The sequence below is a fragment of the Vombatus ursinus genome, unplaced genomic scaffold, assembly GCF_900497805.2.
Source record: "Vombatus ursinus unplaced genomic scaffold, bare-nosed wombat genome assembly UNPS02014951.1, whole genome shotgun sequence".
Taxonomy (NCBI): domain Eukaryota; kingdom Metazoa; phylum Chordata; class Mammalia; order Diprotodontia; family Vombatidae; genus Vombatus; species Vombatus ursinus.
Window position 1 is genome coordinate 884,034 of NW_020954729.1, and position 21,920 is coordinate 905,953.

The window sequence follows — 21,920 nt, forward strand, 5'->3', positions numbered from 1 at the left end:
TTTAGACTGGACTACCCTGTTCTAGGGCAAACCACTCTAGGATCTTTGCCAAGAAAACCTCAAATGGGATCACGAAGAGTCAGACGCTACTAAACAACAACAAAAACTGTTCTAAAGTTAATCCAGGAAGTTAGGGATGGAAAGAACCTCAGAGCTCACCTCATCCCACCCTTTCATTTTGTAGAGACTGCTGAAGCACAGAGAGGGCAAAGATTCTGCCCAAGGTCACACAGCTAGGGAGTGATAAAGCTGAGAATGGAACCCAGGCTTCCTGAGATCCCTCTAGGGCCCTTTCCCTACCAGCCTGCTGCTCCTGTCCCCTGCCCCAGTATTCTAGTTCAACAGGTAGGAGGTTTTGTTTTCCCTTCAAAATTTCCCTGTGCCTGGCAGTCCACTGGGGCCAAAGTACTTCCTTATCCCCTTCAGGGGGCTTTAAAGGCCCTGTTTGGCCTAGCTCCCGGCTTGTTGGGCCATTCTGGTCTACAGGCTGGCAGATAGTTATAGGCAGCCCAACGCTATAGGCTGTAGCATTTCTCACCTAGGTGTGTGGGGGAGTTGTGTGAAGGGGGTGGGGTTTGAAGCCCTGGGAAGGATGTTGTGTGCCTCACTTTGATAGGTGTAGATGAAGTGCCCCTGATGTGCATTTTCTGTCTCATTGCACCCCTTTGAGATGAAATCTGGAGAGGCATGACTGTTAAGCCCTTCTCTGGAGCTGGGCAGAAAAGGAGAGGGGGAGGGAGGGATGAAGAAAGGGAAGGAGAAAAGCAGAAAGGGAGGAGACTCTCACTTCTCATTACCAACCTTAGAACAGCCAAAGAAGGAGTACCATCTCTGTCCCTATAATAACACACACACACACACACACACACACACACACACACACACAGCTCTCTCTCCTTCCCTCCCATCTTCTCTCTCTTTCTCTCTCTCCCTCTCTCTCTCCCTCCCTCTCTCTCTCCCTCTCTCTCCCTTTCTCTCTCTCCCTCTCTCTCTTCTCTCCCTCTCCCTCCTCTTCCCTTCTCCCCCTCCCTGTCCCCCCACCCCCAATCAGCCCGCCCTCCTCACTGCTGGTACCTTAAAGAATAAAACACTTTAGTCTCAACCGAATTGGGCACAGATCCTGACTGAGCCTGTGTTCTGAGCTCTGGAATAGCAGCAGCGTGCTCAAGCCGCTGGTGAATGCAAACCTAGCCAGCCAGATAGACAAGACAGAGAAGGGGGGGGGGGGGGGGGGGGAGAGAGAGAGGGAGGAGGGGGGGGGAGAGAGAGAGAGAGGAGAGAGAAAGAAAGTAGGAGAGAAAGAAAAGGAAGGAAGCCCAGCACCGCCAGCCCCCAAGCTCTAACTTGTTTCAGTCCCTTCATCTTTGTCTCTTCCTAGCTTCAGGGAAGTGACTGTGGAGACTGGTAAGACATACAAATGTTTCTTTCCCTTCTATCCCCCTCATCCCTCCCCACTGCGCGCCCCCCCCCCATGCTGATCCTCTTTTCCTTGTGATGCCAGGCAGGGGCTGAGATGCGCTGCCCTCGGACGATGTTTCCCTCCCTTCTGGTGGGGTCAGCCCCCCCACTCCACGACAAATGGGAACAGGGGTGGGGGCTAGGGGAGCCCTATACGAGGATGGGGGGGTGAAGGTCGGGGGCTGTGGGAAGACTGGCTAGAACTGTTGGGTTCTTTGTTTGCTCTTCGTTCCAGTTTGGAAGCAGGTCAGACTTGACCTTGCAAATTGCTCTGGGAAACCTGGCAGCCACGGAATAAAGAAACAAACAAAAAGCCCCCAGCCCCCTCCCACGACCAACTGTTCCCCTCCCCCCTCCCCCCATGTAAGAGCTTCCCTGCCCTGCCCCTCTCACCCAGGGGCTGGGGACCGGCAAGGAATGGGAAATGGCTGGTGTGTCTTTAACCCTTTCTCAGCAGCTACTCCACAAAGAGAAAATCCATCAGAGAAACAGGACCTCCTGCTTAACTGCACTTTCCCTCTGTCCCCTCCCTCCCTCCCTCCTTCCTTCCCTCCTCCCTTCCTCTCCCTCTCTCCCTGCCTGCTTGCCAGCTGCAAGTGTGCAGCAAAGTTGTAAATAACAGCTCCTGCCTGGGGACAGGAAGGAGCCCGCCCTGGTACCCAAGTGGGGATAGGGACGAGGGCCCAATTTAAACGCCCTGGGGCTGTTGAGCACAGTTCGCGGCTGGTCCCCAGGCTGGGGACTGGACACTTGGGACAGGTAGTTGCGACCCTGAGACTGGCATGGAGATTTAGTCAGATTCCGAAACACTCCCTCCCCCTCCCCCCTCCCCACAGGGCTGGCTCCCTCCTTAGTCCCTCCTCCTTTAGCAATGTGGGGGAAATGCAGTGGCTGGGTGAGCTGTACCCTTTGGAAGGGGGACCAGAAACACCTGCTGGCTTGAGGGGTTGACTTAGAGAGAGGCCCTTGCTCCTTTGGTTGTTCCGGAGTGGAGAAGTCAGGTAAGACTGTGAGTGGGAGGGACATGCTTCTTGGGTTCAGAGGTGATGGGGGGGGGAGATAAGGGGAATGCTAACTCTTCCTTCAAGAAACAAAGGGTCAGTTTGATCTGGGAGGGGGAGCAGAAAAAGGCAGAGAGTAGTAGGCTTGGGAAGAGGCCACTGTTCCCAGATGCAATCAGGGTGCGCTCTCCCTCCCTCCACCCAGCCTCCCTCCCTCTTTCCCTTCCTGTGTGGACTTGGCTATGGCCTGCTGATCTCCCCTGGATCCCTAAAGTCTTGGGGTCAGGTTCATGACCTGGAGATACAGAGGACTGGAGAAGTTTTGTTTGCTTTCTTACTTTGTACTTGGCTTCTGGGAACTGTGATGGTGGTTGTGCTTGAGGGGTGTTGCATGAAGGGGTACTCTGTTCTTGGAAAGTGAACCTAGCCCCCCCCAAAGTATCTTCTATGCCCTTCCCCTACTTGGGGGGGAGAGTTGAAAGTTGTTACTAGCTAGAGGCCAGTGAGCTACTAGGTGAAAGGGTGACAGCAAGTCCTAGGCTTATGCCTGGGGAGGTGGTATGGAGTAGAGCTTGGGACTGCCAGCCTTTGTGTAGACTTGTACAAGTGTTGCTCAGAGATGAAAACAGTGTGGAAGTGAGGCTTCTAGCTTCCTGAGCCAGCTTGTTGCAACACCCTCCCTCCCCTGACCTGGAAAAATTGCCTCAAAGACACACACACACACATATATACATACATACATACATACACATACATACATATGGTACATCACTTTGATGTTCCCTGATACCGGCTCAGTAGAGCAAAACTAACATAGTAGATCATTGTCTGGCTACTACTCTACTATTCCTTACTTCTGGAGAGCCTGAGACAGCCCATGACTGAAACAATGCATAAAGGACATGTGCTCCACCTTGGACAGCTCACTGTCAAAATTCAGCTGGGATGAGACAGAAAATGCAGGCATCTACCATTCTGGGGGACCATTGCACCTTTTAGAAGTAGTTAGAGCCCTAAGGCCAATTATTGGCAAGATGGGGGGATATTCAGCTTATGAAAGGAAAGAATTGAGGACTGATAACCTGGAAAGGGGGGGTGCATTTATGATTCATCCCATGTATGGGGAAGAAAATGCCAGAGATTAACTTCTAGAGGAAAAGGGGGCTCAGTAACAACCTTTGTAATCAGACTCTCATGGTCTAGCCTCAGGGCTAGTGCTGGAAAAATACAGGAAAAATAATGTCTTGAGTGATTAGATCCCTCAATTAACCAGCATCTACTTCACCCTTCTCTCCTCTATCCTTTAAAGGAAGGGGCCAAATGACCCAGTTTATAGCAAGGATTCAGTGAAATCCCCGAACAGAGTAATGGGCCTTTGTGTCCTAGGATCTGGGTATAGTCAACCCAATTTCCTGAATTTCCCCCATTTTCACTTTCCATTCAGAAAAGTGGGAAAGGAATAGATGAACAAAATGGTAGATCTGTCAGTTCCTTCTTTCCCCATCTTCTCACCCAACCCCCTCATTTTTTCAGAGGAGGAAACTGAGCCCCAGAGGTGAGGAAGGGGCTGGCATAAAATTCTGTGGCTCTGGTGTGGCAAAGCTAGGACCAGAGACCCAAGTCTGCGCTGCCTACCTCACACTAACTTGCCTCTGACCCTGAGGGGCCCTGCTCAGAAGCCTCCATCAGCAAGCAACCATTCAATCATTTTTGCTGGACTAGACTTAATGAAGAGGCCAGGGGAGAGAATTCAGGCATTCTCAAAAGGAACCCAGTAAGCAGGGTTGGAAGAAAAAGGGTTTCTGCTTTGCCTAAGTCAGCCAAAAATCCAACTGGCCCCCTATTTCCCAAGGAGCTTTAGTGGATGGAGGTGTGAGTGGGAGGAGGAAAGTCTGTGCCCTTCAGGGGTGTCAAGCTACTAGAGAGATTTTAAATGAAGTTCCCCTCCTTACAGATCTCCCCAGCCCTTCATGGTAGAGTTCACCAGAATGTCCCCCTGGAATTCAAATGTGGGCCACTTGATTCTGCTTATATTTCCCCACTACAATTGTCCCAATGGGCTCATGGATTTGCCCTTTCTGATCTGAGCTGTGAGAGATTCACCACACCAGGAAATAATAATAGCCTACATTTATCCTCATGATAGCCTTTCAAAGGTAGGTGCTATTGCTATATATATTTTACAGATGATGAAGCTTTGGCTCAGAATGGGCAAGTGACTTACTCACAGTCATATAGCTAGTCGGTGTCAGAAACTTCAGGTCTTCCTGGCTCCAAGACTCTGACCAGCACATTTCCCTTTAAAATGCTGCTCTGAAGAGAGAGGACTGGTAGCTTCATCAAATGGTAAACTTCATAAGGGCAGGGACCATGTCAACGGGCACTTCTGAGTCTACTGAAAACTCTCTCTTGGGTTTCATTTTAATATAGAAAATACCATGCTAAAATACAATATAGCTTTCCAGTGCTCATTTAACCTATCAGTCAAATACTGTGACAGATATCTGAGCTCTGACCAAGGTGCTGAATTTGGGAGTACCTTCTAGTGGCCACTGGAAAGAGCTGGAGGTTTTTGCCTATTGAATGGCCTAAAAGGGTCAGAGCTAGTGGTTGGAAGCTTTGGGGGAAAGCCAGACTTGGTGTGTTCTAAGGTCTGTGGTAAACCTGTATAATGTGCAATACTTCTCCGACCGTCCATGTTCCTAGATTCACTAATGGAAGCAGGGAGAAAATGGTGCCGGATTACTGTAAATTAGAGACAAAATGAATGCCCACTCAAGAATCTTAAGCAGAGTTGTTCACAGTGCATATTTCTGGAGGGTAATGTTATTAGCTGAAGGAGAATACTGATAAATAAAGGGGAAATGTAATCTACAATCGATCACAACCATTTTAAAGGTGCTGATGTCTCCATACCGTACATCTCATCTTACACAGCCCAAAGAGGAGAAAAGCTCTTGATGACATATTTTCCCAACATTTATGTTTATCTCTGAGAGTTAGTGTGATATAATGAAAAATGTGCTGGACTTGTAGTCATAGGACCTGTATTCAAGTCCTGCTTCTGTGACAACATTCTGGTTATGTGATTCTGGATGTGTAATTTCACTTTTCTGAACCTAAATCAACTTTTAAAAAATATCTACTAAGTTATAGACAAGTTGAGATCTGAGGAGGTAGAGGGAGTTCTGTAGCAGGGATCCTTCATTTTTGTGTATTGTAGACTCCTTTGGCAGTCTGAGGATGCCTGTGGACCTCTTTTCAGAATCATGTATAAAATAAAATACATGAAGGAAACCAATTATGTTGAAATACAGTTATCAAAATATTAAAAAAAAACAAGTTTATGGACCCCAGATTAAAAACCCCTGTTTTATACCAGAGAAACCACTGATCTTGACATGGTATTTGTTTCTCAACTGAAAATGGTGATATACTGGAAGGCATAAGATGTGGCATAGAGGTTCATGTGGTATCTATGACCTCCTGAAATGGACTCCTCTCCACATTTTAGGAGGGTCCTTCGAGGTCACCCAATACAATCCTGGTCACCATGTAGGAATCCCCTCTATAGTACCTTTTTCAGGTGGTCATCCATCCTTTTCTTGATCCCTATCCTGCTCTGGGGGGCTCTTTGGGGAGGGGGGAAGGGAAAGGGAACAAACATTTATTAAGCACCAACTATGTGCTAGGCGATGTGCTAAGTGCTTTACAATGACTATCTAATTTGAGCCTCACAGCAACCCTATGAGGTAAGTGTTATTATCCCCATTTTACTGTTGAGGAAATTGAGGCAGACAAAGATTAAGTGACTAGCTCAGGGTCACACAGCTGGCCATTGTCTGAGGCAGTCTCTTTACCTTTTGAGACAGTCCATTTTACTGTTGGGCAGCTCTCATTGCCAGAAACATCTTCCTCGTACTGAGCCCCTAGCAGCACTGCCTCCCTTCAATTTCCACTACCTAGGCCTGCTTCTCCCCTCTGAAAGCCCTCTTAGAATTCTTCCATGTGATGGCCCTTCAGAGAACTGAATTCATCTGTGTTGTCCCACTTTGAACTCCAGACTAAACATCCTTGCTTCCTTCAACCTTTCCTTATATGACACACCTTTCAGTCCCATCCCTGTTCTGGTCTCCCTCCACTGAATTTGCTTCAGTTTGCCAATGTCTTTCATAAACCATGTCACCCAGAACTGAACACAGCACTACAGATGGGGTCTTCCCAGGGCAGAGCATGGCAAGACCAGGACTTTCTTTGGGCTATATGGTCATACTTCTGTTCACAAAGCCTAAGGTCTTCTTCTTTATTTACTTTTTTCAAAGCTGCATCATGGATGTCAAGCTTGTGGTCAACTGAACCATGTGGTCTTCAGGGCCCCAGGCAGAGCTGCCCCTTCTTCTGGGTCCCCAGCACGGAGTTGAGATGGATTTGTCCATCCCATATGTGGACCCCCGGGGGGCTACTCTTTCTGAGTTTGCTTATGATGGCCTTCCCTCTGACACCATAGATTAGGGAATCAACCAGATTCTCTCCAAGGACCATTCTTCTAGGAAGAAGAATGAGTCCAGGGCATCACTGTCATTCCAGGCAATGGTGGTTTCTAGGCTATTGCCCAGAAGAATCCTAGGACAGTTCAAAAGAACATGATGTTTCACATTATCGCCTTGAAGTATGGAATGATATAAATTGTCTAAATTGAGAATGTCAGTTCAGAGACTCGTAAAGGTGTAAGGTGTCTTCGAGACCACCTAGTCCAATCTTGTCCAAATCCGTTCCCCCAGTCTCATTTTATAGATAGGGGAACTCAGAGGTCACAAAGCTAGCAAATGACAGAGTTGCATGTAGAGCTCAGGGCTTCTGATTCCAGACCTCTTCCCATGTCATTATACTACCTCTTAAAATCAGTTATGTTGACTCCAGAGCTCTGTGTGTATCACCATGATGACTTTAGATGACCTTGCCTTGGTTGCAAGTTACCACATAGTATGATGCGTGGAGCAAATGAGAGTGTCCAAATTTTTGGAGTCTGCCCAATGGAGAAGGCCAGTGATAGTATACTTTAAGAGACAGGGAAAAGCAGTTGTGTGCTTGATGATATAGGGTACTGAAAGCAAATTTAGAAATGCTTCTGGTAGCATAAGAGGAAAATTCAGCTTTCATCTCAGAAATGGTTGAAACAACATGTCTGTTCAGCTAGAGAGAGAAGCATCAAGGGTTCCAGGATGATCTAATATTGAGTGGAGTGGAGGAAGATACCAGGGCTTCATTTTAGTGCTGCCCCCAGGGTCCTTGTTTCGGGTCAATGGTATGGGGGAAAAGTGGGTACTTCTGGAATTTCTAGGAACTAATTTGCTTGGGCTGAATGAATCTCAAGAAAGATCAGACTTAGACCAATTTCTGTGTTATAGTAAGACTTCTGTGTTACACCGGTCATATGTTAGGTGTTTACACTGAAATATATTGTTTATTACTCAGAACAATAATAATCAGCATCTTCAAAGTACTTCAAGCTTCACCCTCCACTAAAGCCCTTCTGCGTAGCTGCATTGTGCAGGGAAGTCACCCTGAACTCCTAGTGACTACACCAGGAGAGTCAGAGCTTGAGCAGGGCTTAGCAACCCAAGAAGGCTTTGGGTGCAGGTTGGGCAATGGACTAGAAGTCTGCTGTCTAAGGAGCAGCCCATCTAAGTTCAGAGAGTCTCAGTACCAGACTGATCACAAATGTCCTTGGCCATGTTCACTCTTGAAGATCATCTACTAAGCTGTGGTAGGCTGTGAACCGGGGCGGGGAGAGCACTCACGGCAACAAAAGTCATAGATACTTGAAGCGTCAAAGGTGTAGAAGGCATTTTATAACCAGGATTTCATTTGATCCTTACAGTAAGTTAATTATTAGCTCTTCTCTCCCATTTTACAGATGAAGAATCAGACCCCAAATGGTTAAGTGCCCCATTAGCCATTTAGGAGTGGAGATAGGATTAGAATCTAATCCACTATACCACATCATTTCCTGATCTTGATTTCATGAGCATGAGTATACTCTCCACCCAAGATGTAGAGACTTGTTCTGCCTGGCTGCAGAGGGTACAACAGACCAGAAGAGTGGGTGGAAGCTTTAAGCAGATCAAGTTAGGATTGGTGTAGGGAAAACTTTCCTAACAGTGCTGTCAAAAGGTAGAATGAGCTGCCTTGGGGGCCAGTGGGTTCCCAGTCACTAGAGGTCTTCATGCTGCATCTGGATGACCATTTATTGTGTATGGTGTAGAGTGTATTCTTGTTCAGGTAGGGTTAGACTCCATGGCTTCTTAGTTCCTTTGCAACTCTGAAGTCATTTGACATGGATTCTAGCCCTCTACACCTTCTTTAATGAATTGCTGTGGCCAAAAAAATTCACTAGCTGGTGGACAACCTTCTGATGATGGGCATCCCTGGACTTTGTGGCGCAGGCCTGCAGGCAACAGATGCACATTAGGCCACTAATTCATGTTCTAAACTTTTCCGGTGTGTCGGCCTGAAGGTGGAACGTCGGTCAACATCTGTAGCAAGGAGCAACAATTAGCAAACGATTCAACAGAGGTCTAGTTTATACTCTTCTTAATAGGGCTAATCTTTTTCATTAAGTGAGGTATGTGGACTTGCTTTAAGCCACTAGATCCCAGGGGGGAATGCAAATGTGTTTGAACAGATTTGAATCTCATGTCTTACATTTCATAGTAAGGACCTGGGCTCAGCCAACACTTTCACAGACTAGAATCTGTTAGCAAAGTAGAAGATCATATTTCCATTTCTGAAATAAATGTGATATCTTTTGCTTTTACAGCACCTGAGATAATGTATAACCAACAAACTATTAGTTATTAAATTTAAACTAATTAATTACTGTCCTTCACAATAGAATAGTTACCAATAGATAGTATGGTAAGCTCCTTGAGGGCAGGCATGGTCTTTCATTTTCTCTTTGTATGGAGGCATCTTGCACTCATGAGACACTTACCAACTATTCCTATTGGACTGAACCTCCAGTTGGCCTTTGCCAGGAATTTGTTAACTGTTTTTCTCTCTGCAAATAGCAGCCACTATTACATCTTTAGCTCTGGCATGTGTATTGGCTGCCATTTTCAAAGTGAATGCTCCTGATCACCAGCACTGGAGGTATTAATGCAAAGACCAATGGACCTTGTGTCCATTTAGTAAACAACACCATTGCCTAAAGGGTCAAGGAGGCTTTTGCACGTTCTTAGGGAGAGTTTGCAGATGTATGTATGGCATGAATGGGAAAGAAAGGGAGTGAAACTTTGAGTCTTACTGTGAGCAAAGGTTTTTAAGAGTTTCACTTCAAGATAATAGTGTGGCCCTCCCTGCAGTGGAAGAACCTGTAGGCTGAGGTAATAGAGGACGGATGAGTGAAAACCAATGGCTGCTTTTATTTTCTGGTTCCTAAGTACTTATTAAGTGCCTATTATGGGTCCATCCTTGTGTTTTTATGAGGGCTGTAGTTACACAGAAAAGGGCCCCAGCAGCAAAAGTTCTCTTTTGATCCAGAGGTTTTTGCTGTTTGGATCCACACTGCACACTAGGGCCCTTTTAATTCTTTGGGAGAAATGGCGCTGAAGGAGTCTGGCAGATGCCCATCATGGTCTGCTGTTGTACTTCCCAGTACCACTGCTCTCTGCAGATGTGCAAATGATTGGGCAACCCTACCAATGGTCATCTCATTTCATTTCAGGCACTCTAACTAGAGCACTGAGACTGTTCCTTGGAGTTCATTAAGGTTATTTGGTGACCTGTAATTAGCCCTGCCTTCTCTTTTGCTTGCACAAGGGCACAAATTTCTTGCCATAGAAGGGAGACAGATACCTTGTTCTGGAAGTTATGGAACTAGGACCCAAATCAAAAAGCTAAGAATGTGTTTGGGTGTTAGGGGAGGCATGAAAGGCACTCTAGAGATCATCTAGTCCACGTCCTTATTTTGTAGATGGGGAAACTGAGGCCTAGAAAGGCTAAATGACTTGACTTGCCCAAGGTCCTATGGTGAATTAATGACAGAGCTGAGGCTAGAAAATCAGCTATTCTGACTCCCAGGCTGTGCCCCTTTTATTATACCTGTCCACTGGAAACTTCCAATTAAAGGCAGATATTCTGAAGTTTGCCCGAGCACACACTATATGTCTGTCTCTGTCTCTCTGTCTCTCTCTCTCACATACACATACACACACACACACACACACACACACACACACACACACACACACACATCTGAGTGCGATGCATGAACAACAGGCCAGGAAAAGTAGCTTTTCAGGAGTTTGATTTGGGAATGTGTGTATGGATGAGAGTGGGAAAGTAACCAGCACTTTACCTCCTCAGCTGTGACCAACAGCCATGTTAGGTTTTGGCAAAGCTAAGAGATCTGGGCATGGTGGTGTATGTCTATAATCCTATCTGCCTGGGAGGTTGAGGATGGCAGATCTCTTGAGCTTGGGAGTTCTGAGCTGAAGTAGGCTATGCCAATCAGGTGTCTGCATTAAAACTGGCACCAAAACAATGAGCCCCTGGGGCAAGGCGGTAAGGGAGGGAAGGGAGAGGAGTGCCGGGTTATCTAAGGAGTGGCAAACCAACCCAGGTCAGATATGGATTGGGTCTAAGGTCCCATGAGGATCAGTAGTGCAATCACTCTTGTGAGGAACCCCTATACTTCCAGATTAGGCAAGATGAGGAGACCCAGTATTAAAAAAACAAAAGCAAAAAATGGGAGGATTATATGGTCTATTCATCCTTCTCCTTGTGTCAATTTTGGGGGACCTCTGGGGGCATATCAGACAACCTAGATTGGCTTCTGCCCCACTCTTTGAGAAATGTCCATAAAGTGATTTACCTGTCTTCCTGGAAAAGGTGAGAGCAATACATTAAGCCTTAAAGGTCCTCATAAGAGGACATATGAGACATTGGATCCTGGCCTTTAGGCCTTGCTGATCTTAATCGGTTTTCTGGGGTTATCAGCTCCTCTTTGAAAGTGATCCAGGGGTCTTTGCCCTTGAATCCAAAGAGTTCATCTTTTGGTACTTTCTAAGACTTCCTTAATCCTTAACCTCCCAACTTGAGACTCTGAGTTCCCTGCCCTTTCTAGCCTTTGAACTTGCTTGGCTCCTGGGGTTCTAAGACCTGCTGTGCCTGGGCCCTAGTTACCAGTCTTCTTTCTTCTGTCCCTGCCACTATCACTGACCACTTTGGCCTGGCACATGCTCCTCCTCTCTCTACTTACCCCTGCTGCCACACACTCAAGATCACAAGAGTGGGTTCTTTGGGGCTTATTCACAGAGAAAAAGAATCTTCACTTTTGGAAACAATGCACTGTAGATGTTCAGTCAGTTTTTTCAGTCATATCTGACTCTTCATGACCCCATTTGGGTTTTTTTTTGGCAAAGATACTGGAGTGGTTTGACATTTCCTTCTTCAGCTCATTTTGCAGCTGAGGAAACTAAGGCTGAAGTGACTTGCCTAGAGTCACACAGTTAGTGGGTGTGTGAGGCCAGATTTGAACTCAAGAGGAGGAATCTTGATTGGAAGCCCAGTGCTCTATCCACTGCATTGCCACCCGAGCTGCCCAGAAACGATGCTCTGGGGGAAGGTAATTCAGCACCCATAAAAGTACCCAGTCCCACATTGGATGATGTCAAGGTTTTTTAAAGGAATGTTTGACTCAAGTGTTCCACATCTGGTTCTCTGGGTCAGGAATATTAAGCTCCCTTCAGGTCCCATGAGGGGATGGCAACTTTCAACCTTGATTCTTTACAATGATTAATCATACCTTCAAATTGCATTGAGGGAGGGAAGGAGAGAAGGAGAGAGGGAGAGAGGGAGAGAAGGAGGGGGAGAGAGAGAGAGAGAGAGAGAGAGAGAGAGAGAGAGAGAGAGAGAGGTCAGATCAAGAGTTCTAGTCTTGGGTCTATCATGAACTAGCTGTGTGACTTTGAGCAAGTCTCTTCCCTTCTCTGGGCCTCAGTCACCTCCTCTGCATAATGAGGGCTTGACCTAGAGAGTCCTTTCCATCTCGGATGGTCTGCCACTCTATGATACCCAATGCCTCACATACTGGTTCTCCTCCTAAAAGAAGAAGACTGCAGAGACAACGACCTGAGACCTGCATGGAGTTGGGGAGAAAGGAAAACAGCCTGGATCCAAGGTAAAATTGGCCAGCTAGCCTCCTGGAGGGGATGATAATAGTGGAACCCTGGAGGCCATTGGTGCAGTGGTCCCACAGTTCACTGAGCAAGCCTTTGGCTTTCTATGGGCTTTTGTTTTCTAAATGAAGGGTTTCCTTAAGCACCTTTTTGTCCTCCAACTTGGGAACATGGGGCACTGCCAAGCCATGCTGCTGGCATCTTCCTGGGTCCTCTCCCAGCCCTCTGGTCTAGCTGGGTCTTCATTGCAGTGAGCTGTCTCCATGCAACCAAATGGGGGCCCAAGGATGAGGGTTTCTCCCTTCTCCCTTCTCTGAAATGCTCTCCTATATTCTCATAGATTAGCACAGGAGAAAGCCAGAGCTTCTGGTTTCTAACACAGGCTGGCTATAGGTGAGGCCTCTCCCTTTGGGAATGTCCCCGGTCTGCCCCAAACTCTGCTTTTTCAGTGTATGCATCCCTCTGGGTGAAAGTGTTCCACAACAAAGCTACATAGACTTCCTGTCCCTTCCATCTTGCCTTTTGTCCTTCAGCCACTTCTCTGACTCCCCCTTCCCCCCCAGCCCAGCCTCTGGCTCCCTCTCTTTTGCTGTGGGTTCCCAAAGCTGAAGAGTTTCTATTCTTCCTGCCTTGTCCCTCCTTTTTCTCCTACCAGCTTCCCTTTTCCCCATCCCTGTTGGCCCATTCTTCCTTGTTGCCAGGTGGTATCACTCTCTCCCAGCACTGCCCCCCACCCAATTCAGTCCTCTCGGTCTTCCAGCTTAGAAAAGAATCTTGCATCTCCTGCCTTTACAGTAGTTGGTGGCCTCTGGCTAAAGGTCAACCAAAAGTAGCCCATTATCCAGACAGGCAGGCAGCTAAGTGATAAAAGAATGGTCCAAATCTTACTGAAGACCTCTCACCCCTCAACTCTGGCTTTTCACTGGCTCTCTGGGCTCCCATTAGAAATCCACAAGCAGCACTGAATCAATCCATAAATGTGGGCATGTCTCAAGCTGGTAAGGCTGTGGGTTCGATAGAGATGCTTTTGGTGCCAAGGGCAGCTCGGGGAGGGGGAGGGGGTACAGGGATGTGCTGAGTCACCGTTTGGGGGTGTGGGTCCTGGGGCTCAGTTTGCTCACTCTGGGCCCCCTGCATGGCGCCTGTGCCCTGGGCCTGAGGACAAAGCCAGCTGTCTGATGGAGGCAGAGTGCATGGCTTGATATATGAGGCTGCAGCAGAGCTATGCTACTGCTTCTCCCAACTGCTGAGAAGGACTGGATGGGGTGGGGGGGGAAGGCCGAGCCAAAGCATTGCAGCTGCTGCCAGGCCCAGCCTGGAATCACTGGCTGCACTTGCAGCTGGGCTGGGGAAACAGGGGCTGGCATGGAAGGGACCTGGGAGTCAGGGCCCCTTCTGCCAGATGGGGGTGGCAAGGGGGAGGGGAGTTGTAAGGCAGGCAGGCCCTGGAAGGGGTTGTGCTTGCATCGGAAGCTGGGATGTCTCTCACTGGTGATTCTGTTTGTAAATCAGTGCCTATAATTGTCCTCACCGTGACTCAGTGTCTGTCTGTATATGAGGCAGTGGCTGCTGCGTCTGGGGAGGCCAACTGTCTGCATGGCGAGGAGAAAATGCTGGCGGGTCCCCTCTGTGGTGGCTTCCAACATACAGATGTTGTGCATACTTTAACCAAAACATCTGGACAGCTGCCTGATCTTGGGATGCTTTACCAATCAGAGCCGACATGCAGACAGATCTTGAGGGTTTACAAAGCACCTTTCCGATATCTCCTAACTAGAGCCTCCCAACAAGCCTCTGAGGTAGGTTCTATCACTCAATAAGCATTTATTAAGTGCCTACTATATGCCAGGTACTGTTTTAGTCACCCGGGATCCAAAGATGATCATTAGAGTCCTTGCCCTCAAAGGGCTTACGTTCTATGTGATGTAGAAAATAAATACAAGGGAATTTGGGGTGGGGGAGATCAGGCAAGGCTCCAGGGAAAGCTGTCTTTTGAAGGAAAGGGGTTTCCAGGAGGCAGAGGGCAGTGGGTAGAGTTTTCCAGGCACTGAGAGACGGCCATTGCGAAGGCATTGAAAAAAGAGGAAAAGTAAGGATGCCAATATGGCTGGACTGTAGACTACAGGCTGGATAGGCATGCTGGGAGCAGAGTATGAAGGGCTTTAAAAATGAAACAGAGGAGTTTCTTTTTTATCCTACAGGGCAATTGGGAGCAATTGGAGTTTATTGAGTAAGAGAGTAACATGATCAGACTTGAGCTTTTGGAAAATCACTTGTAACTATGGAGAAAATGAATCAGACTGTGAGAGTACTGATATCATTACCCCTACATTACAGATGAGGAAACGGAGGCTGAGAGAGGCTAAGTGACTTTTCTAGGGTCACTCAGCATGTAAGTTGCTGAGGCAGGATTTGAATCCAGGAATCCCCCACTGCCAGGCCAGCACTGCAGTTCCTCTGTTCCTCTGCCATGCTGTCTCTTCTGTTTTGGGCCAGTATGGAGCTAGCTAGCATCTGGTTGTAATTTTCAGGGTGTGAGCTGCTGAGCTGAAGTGTCCCCTCTTGGGAAGATGGCATGGGAACAAACACACCCCCTTTCTGTGTTTTGGGCTGCCAATAAGCCCCTGCATGCAGATTGAGGACAAAAAAAGTCCCGTTCCTTCTTTGCTTTCTCTGAATATGAAGCAACAAAGGTATCTGGTTTCTCTATGTGCCCTGTGCCTTTGTCCAACTTAGCAGGTGTCTCATCTAGAAGAGTGTCAGGGAAAAAGAGTTCTGGGATGCCAACCTACTTGGAGATTGCCATGTGTCTGTGAGCACCTGGGTGGGAGAAGTGGGTGTGTGTGTAGGGGGTGGTGTTGGGAAGTGTTTGTGGGGTGGGATGAGAAATTTCCAAGTGTGAAGCCTGCTGAGTTGGTGTGTATTTTGAGATTTCCTGGGCTGGATCTTTTGGTGGGCTAGGTTTCAGGCACCCTTGGGACAGGGAATGGATCTCAGGTTGCTTGAGGCAGAGGAGTACCCCAACAGGGGCATCAAGTTCAATCATAGTTAAACAGGGCCAGCTGTCTTGCCATGCCCCTCTGTAAGAGGTCACCTTGTGAAGAGCAGCTCTTAGTTCAGTGAGAAAAAAGGCAGCTCTGTCTCATGTTTATCCTGCTATTCTGACAGTTTCATGTTGAAAGGGAGGTGAAAAGTCAGACCTCTAACCAGACAGGCTTGAATGCACCATTAATCCCAGCCTGATGGTTTCTAAGGTCTAGTGGTATGCCTGCAACTCCATCTTCACCTGGCAATTGCAGGACTTTGTACCCAAAGGGGTTCTATTGTTGAACCAGCTCTAGGTTCTAATCATGGAGGGCCACCACCATCCTTCTGGCCATTTCTGATTCTCCCCAGTCTCTTCCTACCCCTTTCCATAGCCAGTCAAGTGGACTGTTGATTCTGTCTACTGAGTGCTCTCTCATACCAGCCTCCTCCTTTCACTCGAGCATTTATTAAGTGCTGACTATGTGCCAGCCATTATGCTAAGGACCAGGGATAGGAAGAAAGGCAAAAACTAGTCCCTGCTCTCAAGGAATTCTCAGTCTACTGGAGGAGAGAGCATGGAAACAATTCTGTACAAATAAGCTGTAGATCAAGTAAGTTGGAGATAGTCTCAGAGGGAAGGGAAAGGGAACAAGCATTTATATAGTGCCTACCATGTGCCAAGCACTTTACAAACATTGTCTCATTTGACCCTAGAAAGAATCTTGGAAGGTAGGGGCTATTGTTATTCTCATTTTATAGTTGAAGAAACTTAGGCAGACAGAAGGTAAGTGACTTTTCCAGGGTCACATGACCAGTAAGAGGGAGGGGGAAAGAATTTTGTAGTAATTAGAGAATGTGTCTGAGGCTGGATTTTGAACTCGGGGTTTTCTGATTTCAGGTCCAGTGCTCCGTCCACTGTGTCATTTTGTATTAAAGGGGGTGGGGAAAGACTTCTTATAAAAGGTAGCCGAGACTTTAAGGAAGCCAGGTGATCCAGGAGGTGGAAATGAGGAAGGAGAGAGTTCCAGGCATGAGATCAGCCAGTAAAAATGTCAGGAGATGAGTGCTGTGTGCCAGGAACAGCAAGGAAGGCAGTCATTGGATTGAAGAGTGAGTGGGTTGGGGGGAAGGTTGTAAGGTGTAATAAGACTGGAAATGTAGGAAGGGTTTTAAAGGCCAAGCAGAAGACTTTATATTTGATCCTGGAGGCAACAGAAAGTCACTGGAGTTGATTGAATGGAGGGAGGGGTGATGCTTTAGTAAGATTGATTTGCCAACTGGGTGAAGACTGTACTGGAATGGCCAAAGATTTCAGGCAAGGATACCAACCAGCTAGCGACTGCAATAGTCCAGGTATGAAGTGATGAAGGCCTTCTCCAAGATGGCAGTGGTATCAACGGAGATGAGGTAGGGAGTGTACAAGCAGGGAGAAGGGCCACCTCTTTTGTGAGGCGGGGACTAAATGGGAGAAAGTGGCAAAAGGCATCTGGGTGATATGAGATGAGCAGGAGGGGAGGAGAGGGGGCTCTCAATAAATGACTTCAATTTTTTTCAGTGGAATATGTGGCCAGGTTTTCAGCTGAGAGGGTGGGCAAGGACGGGAGCCATGAGAAGTTTGAGAAGGGATGAAAAGGTGTGGAAAGACTGTTGTGCTGAATGGAATGAGTTAACTAGGAAGGTGTAAAAGGATTGCCTTACTCCAGTGAGGGCCCAGTCAAGATTATGTAACATGTATTTGTAGTGGACCCAGTCAGCAAAGTTTCATGATTTTCTTTATCATCTTATATCAGCATATGAGTAAGAACAAAGGCAGTGGATGGTAGGAGTAATCTAAGCTGAGGCTTGGCAGAGTAAGACCTTTGAGACCATAAGGGGCAGGAGACTCAAGAGAAGAGGACAGCATAGAGTTGGATTGGTTCACCAAGGGGTCAAGATGGGATAGCAAGGAGGTTGTGGCTTAGTGCAGGGGTGGTGGCCTCGGAAAGAACTGAGGGGTCAAGAGATTGGAGGCCATTGTGAAAATGAAGAACAGAATTTGGGGTTGCAAGGCAAAGGAAGAGGTGGGATGACAACAGACTTTGATCAGGTAAAAGAATTTCAGATTTCATGAACATGGAAGTAGTGTATTTGTAGCTGATGGCAAGATCAAAAGTATGTCCATCAGGGCAGCTAGGTGGCACAGTGGATAGAGCACTGGCCCTGAGGTTAGAAGGACCTGAGTTCAAATCCAGACTCAGACCAAACACTTGACACTTACTAGCTGTGTGACCCTGGGCAAGTCACTTAACCCCAATTGCCTAAAAAGAAAAAACAAACACCAAAAAAAAAGTATGTCCATCTCTGTGTGTAGCTGCAGTGGGATAGAGGAATAGTGCATGGGAAATGACTTAGTTGAGGAACTGAGAGGTTAGAGTATTTGAGGGAGTATCAATAAGTATGCTGAAATTCCCTAGTATGAGGGCAGGAATTGAGGAGGAGAGAAAGACAGTGTCTGGGCACTAAACTCACTGAGGAAGGAAGGAAAGTGTCCTGGAGGTAGATAGACAACAACTGCCAGAATTTTGATTGGATCATAAATATGGATTGAGTGAACTTCAAAGGATGAGCGATTGAGTGATGGTGGAAGGGGGAGAGCCTGGAAGGAGCAATGGGGAGCCAGGAGTATTCCAACTCCTCCAACATGTCCCATTGTGGGGTATGAAGGAAAGTGGAACCAGTGCTGAAAAGAGCAGCCAGGCCAATTGTGTCATCAGGAGGGAAACTAGGTTTCGGTGAATGCAAGAAGATGGAGGGAAAGAGAAAGGAAAAAGGTTTAACATGAAAGCTAGTTTGTTAGCCATAGATTAGGCATTGCAAGGAGCTGCTCCAGTGGGTGGAGTGGGTAGCTTTAGAGTGGGACATTGGTGGAGTTAGGTTCTAGAGTTAGGTTGAGGGGGTTGGGGAATAAGTGGTCAATGGGGAGGACCCCAGAATGGGATTTGAACAATGGCAGCCAGGGGTCATATTTTCATTGTTCAAAGAGGTTCAGCCAAAGGTGGCATTGTCCCAGAATATCAGTCAACAGTATGCCGGGGGGGGGGGGGGGAGGGGGTGGTGATGGTGGGTAGGTGCTTATTTAGAGGCAAGACAAATACTGTGGGGTTGTGTAGGTAGCCCAAGAGAGTATCACAGCCATGCTGTTCTCCCCACCCCATCATCATATTTACCATTTCATCAGCTTTCTAACTTGTCTCCCCTACTTCCAGACTCTCCCCATGCTTCCCACCTGGGCCAAGACAATCTTCCAAAAGCACAGGTCTCACCATGTTACTCTCCTCTTCAAAGTCCTCAGTGGTTCCCCACTTGAAGACATTTCCAATTTCATCCCTGTCCTTTCCCCCCTTCTCCGGAAGAAATCTGATCTCTTCTCTCACACTTGGGAATTCTCCTAGGCACTTGTATTCTAACTTATATTTGTGTCCAGGTCTTATCCCTTTAGTCCAGGCCTGCACAATGTGTGGACCGAGCCAAAGGATTTCCTCGACATACAAAGGATGTTTTCCTCTACACTTTTCATGGGCCCCCTGAAATCCTTTGGCCTGGCCCAGGCAGCCCGAGGGGCCCAAGGGCTGCAGGTTGTGCAGGCCTGCTCTAGTAGGTGGTAAGCTCCTTGAGGGCAGGGATTGTTGTCTTGTCTTAGCGCCTAGAAGATTTAATAAATGTTTGTTGAGTTGAATTGAATTGAATCGTGAGGCTTTAGAGGGGCCTGTTATCTTCTAGAAGCTACTGCTCATAGCTTCTGGGCCTATGGAAGCTGGCTGAAATGGAGAGTTGAGGCAACTATTCTGATTTAAAAACCACCCACACACAACTCCTGAGCAGAAAGGAAGGGTTGAGGTGGAGGACAATGAGTTAGGTTGTCTCTAGTGCCTGGAGGCAGGGGATAATTTCTTGACTGTTCACTGGAGAGTTGACTAAGCACTGGGCTGATTCTCTCTCTCTCTCTCTCTCCCCCCCCCCCCCCTGTGTTGGGAATAGCATCATAGCTTTAGAGCTGCAAGAACCTTTAAGATCTAGTAAGAAATGAGAAGGTTGGACTCAACCCCAAAAGTTCCTTCCAGCTCTTCATCTATGAGCCCCACCTAGTTCAACTGAGTCATTTTATAAAGAATGAAGGGCAGGCCCTAGGTCACCCAATTAATAAGGCAGGAGAGTCAGGATTCGAATTCACCCCTGCTGATTCTAGATCCACTGCTTTTTCTTACCACAGGGTGCTGACATCTAATTCTGTTTCTACCTAGCCCCTGCTGTGTGGCCTTGGGAAAATCACTTCCCCTCTGGGCTTCAGTTTCTCCATCTGTAAAATGAGACATTTGGACTAGAGCAGGGGTTCTTAATCTGAGGTTCATGAAGTTATTTTTCAAAATATCTTAATAACTATTTCTCCTTGGTCTCCTTTCTTATTATACAGGTTTTATTTTAGACAAGTAAAACATCATTTAACAGATTGTCCAAGGGGTCCCTGGCACAAAAAAATGTTAAGAATCATTGGCCTTGAATAGGATCCCTGGACTGGAGGTCCTCCTTTCCAGCTCTGATGTTCTGTTGAGTCTGTTCTTGGTTCAGCCAAAGCCAACTGTGTTCCCCTAGGTGAGTGTGGGGCTGGACCCTCTATTGATCAGTAAAGATCACAATGTAGAGGTGCTCCCTGGTACACAGTTACCAGGGCACCTCAGGAAGCCACTCGGGGCTCCTTCCTTCCATCCTCACCTTGGCTCTGAATCTGGAAAGAAGGCAGTGGCCAGTTATTGCCACCTGGGCTGGCTGCTCTAGTTCCTGCCTCTGTGATCACAGACTGAACTAAGGAGATGGGCTTTCTCTTATAAGCAGAGAATGCAAGGGCTACTTCCTATAGGGTAGTTTAATAAGTGGCTAAGTGCTTATTGGGGGCCTTTTATGGGCAAAGGTGTTGGAGGAGATAAATTTCAAAGAAATAGAAAGTACCCTCCCAGCACTCCATGAGACCACACTAGCCTAGGGAAACAGGCACGAGGGCACAGGAAAGCTGGACAGAGCTATTCCAAAGCCCTGGATCCAGGAGTGCATAATGATTAAGTGCCGAGGGTGTAGGCAATCAAGGAATCATCAGAGTGCGGTGGGAGGTAAAGCAAGGAAGGCATCCTAGCAGAGGTGACTCCGATTTAGAAGGCAGTTTGCTGGACAGAAGTTGGCTAGGAGCAAGGGTAGGGCAGCTACAGTCCCGTGGAGAGCACTCCCCCTTTCCTTTTTTTTTTTTTCCCTGTTGTTGCAAACATCAGCAGGAGAGAGGAAATGATTTGCTCAAGGTCATAGAGCTAGCAAGAGGCAGAGCCGGGCCTTTGACCCTGGGCTCCTGCTCCAAGTCCAGAGCTCATTCACCTCTGTCACACTAGCCAAGTGCAGGGGATGGCTTGAGCAGGAAGGCCAAAGGCTAGTAGGAGCAAACTGGAGGCAGATAGGCTTGGTAGCAGTTGAGAGGCCTTTGCAGAGGAATAACCTGGGAGGAGCTTAGAGAGGCATTTGGCAGGGGAGGAGACCAGTTAATGGAAGGCCCCGAAGGCCAGCCTGAGAGCTTGGGATTTGAGACAATAAATGAGACAAAGGCACCTTAGGCTCTCCGGCAGTTGATGTGGTAAAATGGTGTTTGAGGAAGATCCTTGTTGAAGGTGTGCGTGGGAGGATACATGGGAGCATTAGAGGCACCGGGAAAGCAGATAGGAAGCTACTGGAGTCCTTCCAGAATAAGCTGAAGAAGGTCTGAGAAGGATTGCTGGTGTGGGGAGGGAGAGGAAAATACACTGAATAAGCCTCGTTGGTACTTGGTGACGGAATGTGGGACGAGGACAATAGTGAAACTGTCCTTTTTGAAGCAAGGGAACCAGGAGGCTGGTGGTGCTTGGGAAAGGGGACTGTTTAAGGAGGAAAGATAATGAGTCTCAGTTTGGACTTAAGCTTCAGATATTGGTGGGGTATGTGAGTGGAGATATTCTCTAGGCAGCTGGTGGTGACTCCAGATGAGAATCACTGTGAAAGGTCAGAGCTGGAACGGTCCATTTATGAGGCATTAGGTTGGCTGAACTACTAAAGAGAGGGCCTGTAGAGGGAGGATAGTAGAGGGTAAGGAACAAGAAAGGAAGATACAGGGAAGGAGGTCCCAGAGACAGAGGAAAGGACTAGTTGGCCAGGCCTCCATTGAACAATCATTAAGGTCCTGCTTTACACAAGATCCAGTACC

At 47.5% G+C, this 21,920-nt stretch overlaps 1 protein-coding gene across 1 annotated transcript in view; it reads left to right on the top strand.

Annotated features, from left to right (window-relative positions):
- Nucleotides 1–1,331: 1,331 nt before the first annotated feature.
- Nucleotides 1,332–21,920, top strand: part of GABRA3 (gamma-aminobutyric acid type A receptor alpha3 subunit) — a 158,583-nt gene continuing 137,994 nt past the window's right edge. The window contains exon 1 of the mRNA XM_027845063.1: nucleotides 1,332–1,404. The gene's annotated coding sequence lies outside the window, so the exon portion shown is untranslated. The remainder of the gene's footprint in view (nucleotides 1,405–21,920) is intronic.